Here is a 12838-nt window from a genome sequence, read left to right on the forward strand (position 1 = left end):
CATACGTGGCATCTGTAAAGCCGTATTTTACACTGTCCCCATGAAATGTCTTTCAACATTTTGATTGACAACCAGATTTGGAGGGAATTTTGGAGTATCAAAAGTAGAAAAAGCGGAGTTGATAAAAGTACTCTTGCTAGTATACGGTCTCACAGGAAGTCAAAAATGCGTATTTTCCTTATTTGGGTGTTAAAAAAATACTTCATCAATGCGAAGGGAGCCACGACAAAGAGGCTGAAGAACCACATGCGGCTCTGGAACCTTGGATTGCTGACCCCTGCCTGAAAGACTGAAAAGGCCTTAGAAACTCGCCACATCCTGTCCTCCATCCCTGTAACGCCATATCGACGACATACGTGGCATCTGTAAAGCCGAATTTTACGCTGTCCCCATGAAATGTCTTTCAACATTTTGATTGACAACCAGATTTGGAGGGAATTTTGGAGTATCAAAAGTAGAAAAAGCGGAGTTGATAAAAGTACTCTTGCTAGTATACGGTCTCACAGGAAGTCAAAAATGCGTATTTTCCTCATTTGGGTGTTAAAAAAATACTTCATCAATGCGAAGGGAGCCTCAACAAAGAGGCTGAAGAACCACATGCGGCTCTGGAACCTTGGATTGCTGACCCCTGCCTAAACCTAAACCTAGGCCTTAGAAACTCGCCACATCCTGTCCTCCATCCCCGTAACTCCACATCGACGACATACGTGGCATCTGTAAAGCCGTATTTTACACTGTCCCCATGAAATGTCTTTCAACATTTTGATTGACAACCAGATTTGGAGGGAATTTTGGAGTATCAAAAGTAGAAAAAGCGGAGTTGATAAAAGTACTCTTGCTAGTATACGGTCTCACAGGAAGTCAAAAATGCGTATTTTCCTCATTTGGGTGTTAAAAAAATACTTCATCAATGCGAAGGGAGCCACGACAAAGAGGCTGAAGAACCACATGCGGCTCTGGAACCTTGGATTGCTGACCCCTGCCTGAAAGACTGAAAAGGCCTTAGAAACTCGCCACATCCTGTTCTCCATCCCCGTAACTCCACATCGACGCCATACATGGCATCTGTAAAGCTGAAGTTTACGCCATCCCTATGAAATATCGTCCAAATTCTTAACGAGTCGCTTTATTTGTCTCGACTGCCTCCTAATGAGGTACGTGAGTGCCCAATGAAGATCCTTCCTGCATAATGTGGGCGTGCGGTGGCGCCGCGGAGGGGCTCGTCTGGTGTTTTTTTTTTTTTTTTTCAAAGGGAAATCAAAAGAGAAAATGCGTAATAATTACACAGACAGCTGCAGTAATGGCGCCCGCGTTTTGAATGAAAGCTTATTGTGGCTCGCTGCTGCAAAACGGAGGTGTCTTCACGCATGACCTCATCATTCCACAGATGGGATGAATTATAGGAAAAGATGCAAGCGCCATTATCTAAAGGGAGAGGGGTGGAGAGTGGCGGGCGGGCACATAAGTCGCCCGCTTCGGAATCATCATGGCGGGTCAGAAGATCATTCCAAAGAGAGAGCGAGGCTGTTTGAAGGCCGACTTGTTCTCGTTTGATTACTCCCATGATCGCATGAACGGACCCCCCCCTCTCTTTGGAGAGGTCGTCATCATCGCCGTCCATTGACCGTTTCATCATGTGGGGGGGGGGTTGTGTGTTTTCACAGCCGCGTTGCCCTTTTATTGATTGCGCGCCTTCATTTTAATTCAATTGTGCCAGTGTCAAAGAAAAAAAAAAAAACCCTTCTCGGAGTAATGAGATAATCAAAGTAATATATGCAAATGAGTTATGATGTCGGTGCCCCCCCCTCGCTCCCGTGTGAAGAAGTCCTTTTATTTAGTTAGTGGCGTTACCTTGAGCGAGTGGCACCATGCAAATGACAGTTGATTAGACTAAATTAAGAGCCTGACCTTGTCTGAGTTTTATGTAAATGTGCTTTTTTTTATCATTTCCTGTGATAAAGAATACATTTTATTGCAAATGCGGAGAAGAAAAACAAAAGAAAGGTACGTATTAATTTGTGTATATATACTTTGACCCAGGTGTGACCCCCTGCAGGGACCCAAAGTATGCTGTTAGAACTTCCTTGCTGTGAGGGAGTGCGCCTTTATGATTGACTGTGTGTGTGTGTGTGTGTGTGTGATGTGTGTGTGTGGTGTGTTCATGTACAATAACAACACATTGTTTTAGACCACTGCAGCTGAGATTTCCTCTCTGTGGGGGGGCGTGCAGGTCCTGTCGATGGGAAAGACCGCAATCCAATATAGATGGCGGGGCTGTGCTGCCTCCCGCTGGGGGATCCTCAGACTCGCAGGCCCGGGATCGAACACGCGCCTACTCCAGATTGGCTTGAGAGGCCGCGGGAGGTGCTGTGCAACACCCCCACAATGTTGAAGCTCCTATGACCTAATGACAGCACTGGAGGGGGGGGCACACACGCACCTGGAACAGAGGTAAGACTCCGAGAGGATGATGGATAGTCCTGAATTATAAAGATACACAAAAGATAAAAATGCAGAAAATTCTTTAAACTCAAACATAATCTAAAAGTAATCTAATCTGTGATTGTTGACATCCAAATATTGTCATTTCTAATTTTCCTCATTGAATTGTATATAAGTTTGTACATAAGATGATGCTGTATATAAGACGATCCATGGCAAAAATGCCTAATTAGTATTTTTATCTTTCAAAGTCAAACGCAATCGAATTTGTGACGGTGGTTGACACTAAATTTTCCCCAAAGACGTGATTAATACCACATTGTCAGGAATATAAGACGACTCTAAATATCAACAAAAATACCATTTTATTATTTTTATCTTCCAAACTCAAATTCAAACACATTTTTTACTTTAAATTGACCTAAAAAAATTTTATATCTTTTTAATATAAGTGAATTATTGCATTTACTTGAATATAAGACAACCATAACAAAAATGCCGAATGCGTAAAATAAATTAATTAAATTTTTAATGGTGGTTGACATCCAAATCTATTTTAATTGAATTCACTTTTCTCTATTGAAATTGATTAAAATACGTAAATCACTGTGTTGACCAGAATATAAGACGATCGGTGACAATATGCAGAATCCGTATTAAGACATCAAATGACAAAATGTATAAAATTATGACAATGGATCCTCCAACGTCAAACATAATACAATTTGTTGACATCCAAATACTTTTTAATTTTTCCTCATTTAAATTAAGATAATTGAATTCAAATATAAGACGGGCTTATGACAAAATATAGAGTCAGTATTTTACAACAGTTTTTGAACGTAATCCAGTTTCCAAATATTTCTAATTAACCCCCCCCCATATAAAAACAGATTAATTTTAATGATCACTGCATTGATCAGAATATAAGACGACCATAACAAAATGCAAAATTGATTTTTAACACTTTTTAAATTGTCACCCATTTAAACTGATTCATATAAGTGAACTAATGCATTGACACGAATATAAGACGCTCCTGTATATAAGACAACTTATAGCAAAAATACCAATTGAGTATTTTTCTTCAACGGAACCTCCAAAGTTGAACGCAGTGGTTGTTATTTTAACTTTACCCCATTTTGAAATCGATGAATATAAGTCGATTATGATGCCGAATATAAGACGACCGACTTTTGTCAACATTGCAGAAATGTTATGAGTACTTTTCCACAGTACTTGATTCACTACTCACTAAACTAATGCATTGACACGAATATAAGACGCTCCTGTATATAAGACAACTTATAGCAAAAATACCAATTGAGTATTTTTCTTCAACGGAACCTCCAAAGTTGAACGCAGTGGTTGTTATTTTAAATTTACCCCATTTTGAAATCGATGAATATAAGTCGATTATGATGCCAAATATAAGACGACCGACTTTTGCCAACATTGCAGAAATGTTACGAGTACTTTTCCACAGTACTTGATTCACTACTCACTAAACTAATGCATTGACACGAATATAAGACGCTCCTGTATATAAGACAACTTATAGCAAAAATACCAATTGAGTATTTTTCTACAACGGAACCTCCAAAGTTGAACGCAGTGGTTGTTATTTTAACTTTACCCCATTTTGAAATCAATGAATATAAGTCGATTATGATGCCGAATATAAGACGACCGACTTTTGCCAACATTGCAGAAATGTTATGAGTACTTTTCCACAGTACTTGATTCACTACTCACTAAACTAATGCATTGACACGAATATAAGACGCTCCTGTATATAAGACAACTTATAGCAAAAATACCAATTATTTTTCTACAACGGAACCTCCAAAGTTGAACGCAGTGGTTGTTATTTTAACTTTACCCCATTTTGAAATCAATGAATATAAGTCGATTATGATGCCGAATATAAGACGACCGACTTTTGCCAACATTGCAGAAATGTTATGAGTACTTTTCCACAGTACTTGATTCACTACTCACTAAACTAATGCATTGACACGAATATAAGACGCTCCTGTATATAAGACAACTTATAGCAAAAATACCAATTATTTTTCTACAACGGAACCTCCAAAGTTGAACGCAGTGGTTGTTATTTTAACTTTACCCCATTTTGAAATCAATGAATATAAGTCGATTATGATGCCGAATATAAGACGACCGACTTTTGTCAACATTGCAGAAATGTTATGAGTACTTTTCCACAGTACTTGATTCACTACTCACTAAACTAATGCATTGACACGAATATAAGACGCTCCTGTATATAAGACAACTTATAGCAAAAATACCAATTGAGTATTTTTCTTCAACGGAACCTCCAAAGTTGAACGCAGTGGTTGTTATTTTAAATTTACCCCATTTTGAAATCGATGAATATAAGTCGATTATGATGCCAAATATAAGACGACCGACTTTTGCCAACATTGCAGAAATGTTACGAGTACTTTTCCACAGTACTTGATTCACTACTCACTAAACTAATGCATTGACACGAATATAAGACGCTCCTGTATATAAGACAACTTATAGCAAAAATACCAATTGAGTATTTTTCTACAACGGAACCTCCAAAGTTGAACGCAGTGGTTGTTATTTTAACTTTACCCCATTTTGAAATCGATGAATATAAGTCGATTATGATGCCGAATATAAGACGACCGACTTTTGTCAACATTGCAGAAATGTTACGAGTACTTTTCCACAGTACTTGATTCACTACTCACTAAACTAATGCATTGACACGAATATAAGACGCTCCTGTATATAAGACAACTTATAGCAAAAATACCAATTGAGTATTTTTCTACAACAGAACCTCCAAAGTTGAACGCAGTGGTTGTTATTTTAACTTTACCCCATTTTGAAATCGATGAATATAAGTCGATTATGATGCCGAATATAAGACGACCGACTTTTGCCAACATTGCAGAAATGTTATGAGTACTTTTCCACAGTACTCGATTCACTACTCACTTATAAGAACCGGAGTCATAAAATAATATTTTGTATGATTGAGGAGGTCGTCATAATCTCGATGATTTCTCACATGACAACACACGTGAAGGTTTTAGTTTTTCGTCTTTCCTCCATGTTTTGGACGCTGTACTGTTTCCGATGTTTATATTTTCTCTCTTTTTGTGACGATCCCGTGTATTTTATTTGGTTATGATTGGTGTTCTATTGAAAAATGGAATATGTTGCCAGATGTTGTGGCTATGTGGGAGATTATTCCCATATTGTTGCCATGTTTTTAATGTTTTTAATGTTTTTAATGTTTTCAATGTAAAGGCGGGACAATAGAAAAAAAAAAGTACAGTTTATAAGAAGACACCTAAAATACACAACATCAATAATTGTTAAATCCTTGGATTAACTTGTAAGGATTGCTCTTAGAGTGCTTCGGTAATTGTGTTGTGTGTGTGTGTGTGTGTGTGTCCTTTTTTATTGTAAGAACTCCTCTCTCTCTTTAAGGCACATTTTTATAACCAAGCAATTCCAAAGCAATTTTCTCTGTGGGAGGAGAGTGTAATTTTCTATTCTGTGACACTGTGATGTGTAAGGAACTGGGAGCTGGCACTAAAAGGCATCTGCAGTGTGCGTCTCGGTGTGGGTGTGAGCCCTTTTAATGGCGTAGGGGGGGAGGGGGGGGGGGCATCGTTTAATGACCCCCAAATGGCGCCCTCCTTGTTAGAGCAATCGTCGTGGAAACGCGAGGCTTTGAACCACGAGTGTTTTTACCTTCGTATTAGTCCATTTGCATAACATCAGGCTACGGATAGGATTTCGGGAGAAGCTGGCGGAGTCTGGCGGCGTGACACGCACACTCCGCGTCCTCGCAAATCTAATCAGTGTTAAATGGAGCTGTCAAATTTGTGGCGCGTGAGGCAAGCAGTGGATGTCTGGTGTCAGGGCTAATTTAACATTTAGCGTGTAACCCGGCTACAATTACGATATCCAGGCTGTTTCTCCGCAGCGGAGATACTGGATGAGGCCGATACTCGCCACTTGGTGTCTGAGTTTCATTCCGTGGTTTTTTTCGATTTAGCAATTTACTCATCAAATTTGCCGTTTCATACCCCCATATCTTATCTGACTCGAGTACTACTGTACTAACACAAATACCATAGCTAAAGTGCTATCATGCTAACAGTTAGCATGCTAATGTTATTTCGCTATGTTAGCGAATGTAACTATGTCATGCTATGTGTATCTTTGCATTTTGACATGATTAAAACAGCAAATATGCTAACATGTATGCTAACATGTATGCTAACATGATGACATACAACATAGCACTAAGTACTGAAAGTACCAAGGCAGTTCTACAGCGTCCCTACATCATGAAATGTATTTACATTTGGCATGATATTTTAAAAAATATTTAAAATGCTAAAATACTAGCACCTAGCAAGATAGCATAAAGCACCAATGCTGTTCTACAGTGTCCCAACATCATAACATATATGTATTTATATTTTAACATGAGTAAAGTAGTTAAAATGCTAACAGTTAGCATGCTAGCAAGATAGCCTGAAAGTGCCAAGCCTCTTCTACAGTGTCCCTACATCATAACATATATGTATGTATTTATATTTGAACGTGAATAAAATTAGCATGAACGTGAATAAAAACAGTTAGCATGCTAGCTCCTAGCAAGATAGCATTAAGTATTTAAAGTGCCAACACACCTCTACAGTGTTCATACATTTAGACATGTATTTGGACTTAGACGTGGTAAATAGCAAGAATTGTAAAATGCTAACAGTTAGCATGCTAGCACCGAGCAAGATAGCACAAAAACCTGAAAGTGCCAAGCCTGTTCTACAGTGTCCCTACATCATAACATATATGTATTTATATTTGAACATGAACAAAATAATTAAAATGCTAACAGTTAGCATGCTAACACCCTACAAGATAGCATTAAGTATTTACAGTGCCAACACACCTCTACAGTGTTCATACATTTAGACATGTACTATGTATTTGGATTTAGATGGTAAATAGCAAGAATTGTAACATGCTAACAGTTAGCATGCTAACACCCTGCAAGATAGCATTACGTATTGAGAGTGCCAACACACCTCTACAGTGTTCATACATTTAGACATGTGGTAAATCGCAAGAATTGTAACATGCTAACAGTTAGCATGCTAGCACCTAGCAAGGTAGCATTAAGTATTTAAAGTGCCAACACACCTCTACAGTGTTCATACATTTAGACATGCACTATGTGTTTGGATTTAGATGGTAAATAGCAAGAATTGTAACATGCTAACAGTTAGCATGCTAGCACCTAGCAAGATAGCATTAAGTATTGAAAGTGCCAACACACCTTTACAGTGTTCATACATTTAGACATGTGGTAAATAGCAAGAATTGTAACATGCTAACAGTTAGCATGCTAGCACCTAGCAAGATAGCATTAAGTATTGAAAGTGCCAACACACCTTTACAGTGTTCATACATTTAGACATGTGGTAAATCGCAAGAATTGTAACATGCTAACAGTTAGCATGCTAGCACCTAGCAAGGTAGCATTAAGTATTTAAAGTGCCAACACACCTCTACAGTGTTCATACATTTAGACATGCACTATGTGTTTGGATTTAGGTGGTAAATAGCAAGAATTGTAACATGCTAACAGTTAGCATGCTAGCACCTAGCAAGATAGCATTAAGTATTGAAAGTGCCAACACACCTTTACAGTGTTCATACATTTAGACATGTGGTAAATAGCAAGAATTGTAACATGCTAACAGTTAGCATGCTAGCACCTAGCAAGATAGCATTAAGTATTGAAAGTGCCAACACACCTTTACAGTGTTCATACATTTAGACATGTGGTAAATAGCAAGAATTGTAACATGCTAACAGTTAGCATGCTAGCACCTAGCAAGGTAGCATTAAGCATTGAAAGTGCCAACACACCTCTACAGTGTTCATACATTTAGACATGCACTATGTGTTTGGATTTAGATGGTAAATAGCAAGAATTGTAACATGCTAACAGTTAGCATGCTAGCACCTAGCAAGATAGCATAAAGTATTGAAAGTGCCAACACACCTTTACAGTGTTCATACATTTAGACATGTGGTAAATCGCAAGAATTGTAACATGCTAACAGTTAGCATGCTACCACCTAGCAAGGTAGCATTAAGTATTTAAAGTGCCAACACACCTCTACAGTGTTCATACATTTAGACATGTGGTAAATAGCAACAATTGTAACATGCTAACAGTTAGCATGCTAGCACCTAGCAAGGTAGCATTAAGTATTTAAAGTGCCAACACACCTCTACAGTGTTCATACATTTAGACATGCACTATGTGTTTGGATTTAGGTGGTAAATAGCAAGAATTGTAACATGCTAACAGTTAGCATGCTAGCACCTAGCAAGGTAGCATTAAGTATTGAAAGTGCCAACACACCTCTACAGTGTTCATACATTTAGACATGTGGTAAATCGCAAGAATTGTAACATGCTAACAGTTAGCATGCTAGCACCTAGCAAGGTAGCATTAAGTATTTAAAGTGCCAACACACCTCTACCGTGTTCATACATTTAGACATGCACTATGTGTTTGGATTTAGGTGGTAAATAGCAAGAATTGTAACATGCTAACAGTTAGCATGCTAGCACCTAGCAAGATAGCATAAAGTATTGAAAGTGCCAACACACCTCTACAGTGTTCATACATTTAGACATGCACTATGTATTTGGATTTAGATGGTAAATAGCAAGAATTGTAACATGCTAACAGTTAGCATGCTAGCACCTAGCAAGGTAGCATTAAGTATTGAAAGTGCGAACACACCTCTACAGTGTTCATACATTTAGACATGTGGTAAATTGCAAGAATTGTAACATGCTAACAGTTAGCATGCTGTTAGCATGCACCTTTGCGAGATAAGAACACAAAGTCCCGAAAGTGCCAAGCTATGGAGCGTCACTACATCATGCCATGTATTTGCATTTAGCGTAAATAGCTAAGATAGCTAAAATAGTAAATATGATTTAGCTTATCGTCTTTACACAACCCTCCCGTTTGTCCAGGCTCTAACACCGGACATCTCCAACGGCCGGGAATCAAACCCGCGGTGTCTTATGACTATTATACAAAATGCATCTCCAAAAATAAATAAACCACATTTTAAAACGAGTAAAGCTAGAGATGACGCAGTTGTGGATGTTGGCGAGCGGAGTCCCGGTGAAAGAGTGTGCACGTGCATGTGCGCGCGTGCGTGCGTGTGATTGCTTGTTTATGCATATTGGCAGACGGCGGCTCGGAGGTGTAGCGTTTGAGTGCAGCAGGCATCTAATAACAAAGTGTTTATAGGCCACTTACGCATGCATAGATACGGGGCTAGCTGTCAACACTTCGCCTCGCCTGCCTTTAAAGCACCCAGGCAGCTTCCCCATCCGCCCCAAATACTCCCCAATTCCATCATGGGACCCGCGGATGAAATTAAAATCGCCTATTTTCTTTCTCCGTGCAAGCAGCAGATCAATTTCCGGCAAAACGGCGGTGTGATATTTTGCCGCCATTTGGGCTTTCTCGTCTTCGCCGCCGCGGCGTCCTGTCTGCCTGCCAGCGGGGAGGCCCGGGCCCCGACTGCACGCCTCGCCGGAGGAAGGGTTACTTCTGCCACGGCGAGTTTATTTGCGCCTCGCTAGGAGAATTGCCTTCATTTAGCCTTCCCCCGACGACACCGGCAAAAGAAAAGAAATAGACAAGCCAGGCGGGAATGGGAAAAGACGGAATTGATTTAGTTTGATACCAGCGCCTGGGGTAGCCTCTTTCAACAAACACATGGAATATTTTCCTTTATGGCTCACCTTTTCATCACAATGTCATTCATTCGCTTGATGATTAGCTTCTTACATCGTGTGCTAATACCTGCCGTACGTCGGAAATTTAACATTTAAACTACATGTCAAAAATGCTAACATATTTAAAAAAAATGTGTTTACATTTTAAGAGTAAAAGTCGTACATTTACCAGAAAAAAAGTTCTATATTTACGACAAAAGTTATACATTTACGAGAATAAAAGTCATTCATTTACAAGAGTAAAAATTGTAAATGTACGGCAAAAAGTCGTACATTTATTAGAATAAGTTGGGTATCAAAAGTCGGTCGTAAATTGACAAGACAAAAAGTTGTAAATATTACGAGAAAAAAATTTACAAAATTACGAGAATAAGTGTCGGACATTGACGAGAATAAAAGTCGTACAGTTACGAGCAAAAAGTTGTAAATATACGACAATAAAATACATGAGAATTCAAAAAATTAAAAGTCGTAAAAGTTGTAAATTCACAAGAAAAAGTCGTAAATTGACGAGAAAAAAAGTTGTAGATTTCAGAGAATTATCATCATACATTTAAGAGAATAAGAGTCATAAATTCACGAGATAAAAAAAATCATAAATTTCACGAGAAAAAAAAATCATAAATTTCTGAGAAAAAAGTCGTAAATTTCTGAGAAAAAAGTCACACATTTAAGAGAATAAAAGTCATACATTTAAGAGAATAAGAGTCATAAATTCACGAGATAAAAAAATCATACATTTCACGAGATAAAAAAAATCATAATTTCAGAGAAAAAAGTCGTAAATTTCAGAGGGAAAAAAAAGTCACACATTTCTGAGAATAAAAGTCATAAATTGACGAGAAAAAAAGTTGTAGATTTCAGAGAATTATAGTCATACATTTAAGAAAATAAGAGTAATAGATTCACAAGATAAAAGTTGTAAATTTCACAAGATAAAAAAAATCATAAATTTCACGAGAAAAAAATCATAAATTTCTGAGAAAAAAGTCGTAAATTTCTGAGAAAAAAGTCACACATTTAAGAGAATAAAAGTCATACATTTAAGAGAATAAGAGTCATAAATTCACGAGATAAAAAAATCATACATTTCACGAGATAAAAAAAATCATAATTTCAGAGAAAAAAGTCGTAAATTTCAGAGGAAAAAAAGTCACACATTTCTGAGAATAAAAGTCATAAATTGACAAGAAAAAAAGTTGTAGATTTCAGAGAATTATAGTCATACATTTAAGAAAATAAGAGTAATAGATTCACAAGATAAAAGTTGTAAATTTCACAAGATAAAAAAAATCATAAATTTCACGAGAAAAAAATCATACATTTCTGAGAAAAAAGTCGTAAATTTCTGAGAAAAAAGTCACACATTTAAGAGAATAAAAGTCATACATTTAAGAGAATAAGAGTCATAAATTCACGAGATAAAAAATCATACATTTCACGAGATAAAAAAAATCATAATTTCAGAGAAAAAAGTCATAAATTTCAGAGGAAAAAAAAGTCACACATTTCTGAGAATAAAAGTCATAAATTGACGAGAAAAAAAGTTGTAGATTTCAGAGAATTATAGTCATACATTTAAGAAAATAAGAGTAATAGATTCACAAGATAAAAGTTGTAAATTTCACAAGATAAAAAAAATCATAAATTTCACGAGAAAAAAAATCATAAATTTCTGAGAAAAAAGTCGTAAATTTCTGAGAAAAAAGTCACACATTTAAGAGAATAAAAGTCATACATTTAAGAGAATAAGAGTCATAAATTCACGAGATAAAAAAATCATAAATTTCACGAGATTAAAAAAAATCATAATTTCAGAGAAAAAAGTCATAAATTTCAGAGGAAAAAAAAAGTCACACATTTCTGAGAATAAAAGTCATAAATTGACAAGAAAAAAAGTTGTAGATTTCAGAGAATTATAGTCATACATTTAAGAAAATAAGAGTAATAGATTCACAAGATAAAATTTGTAAATTTCACAAGATAAAAAAAATCATAAATTTCACGAGAAAAAAATCATAAATTTCTGAGAAAAAAGTCGTAAATTTCTGAGAAAAAAGTCACACATTTAAGAGAATAAAAGTCATACATTTAAGAGAATAAGAGTAATAAATTCACAAGATAAAAAGTCGTAAATTTCCGAGAAAAAAATTCATACATAGAAGTTTGAAATTTACGAGAAAAAAAGGCCAAAGGTCACATAAATTCTCAGTTTTCATAGTTATAAATTTACAATAAAAAATTCTATAACTGTAAATTTAACGACCTTTATTCTCATAAACGGATGACTCTTTTTCTCGTAAATGTACAACTTTTATTTTACGAAATCTCCAATGTTTATTTTCGATGTGCCCCTAACACTCCATCGTACTATTTCAATGTATGAGCTAAATTCAGCAGCACAAATCGTCTTCTTTTTCTTCCCACCATGACTTTCAAGTTGTCTAAAAAAAAAAAAACAGGCGCTCCAGGGGGCGGAGCTTGATGATGTAAGATAATTTATTAATGATTTTGCGGACATGATGACCAAAGTTAA

Source organism: Doryrhamphus excisus, linkage group LG5 (assembly GCF_037039965.1).
Source record: "Doryrhamphus excisus strain RoL-2023G ecotype Guam linkage group LG5, RoL_Dexc_Guam_v1.1, whole genome shotgun sequence".
Lineage (NCBI taxonomy): Eukaryota > Metazoa > Chordata > Actinopteri > Syngnathiformes > Syngnathidae > Doryrhamphus > Doryrhamphus excisus.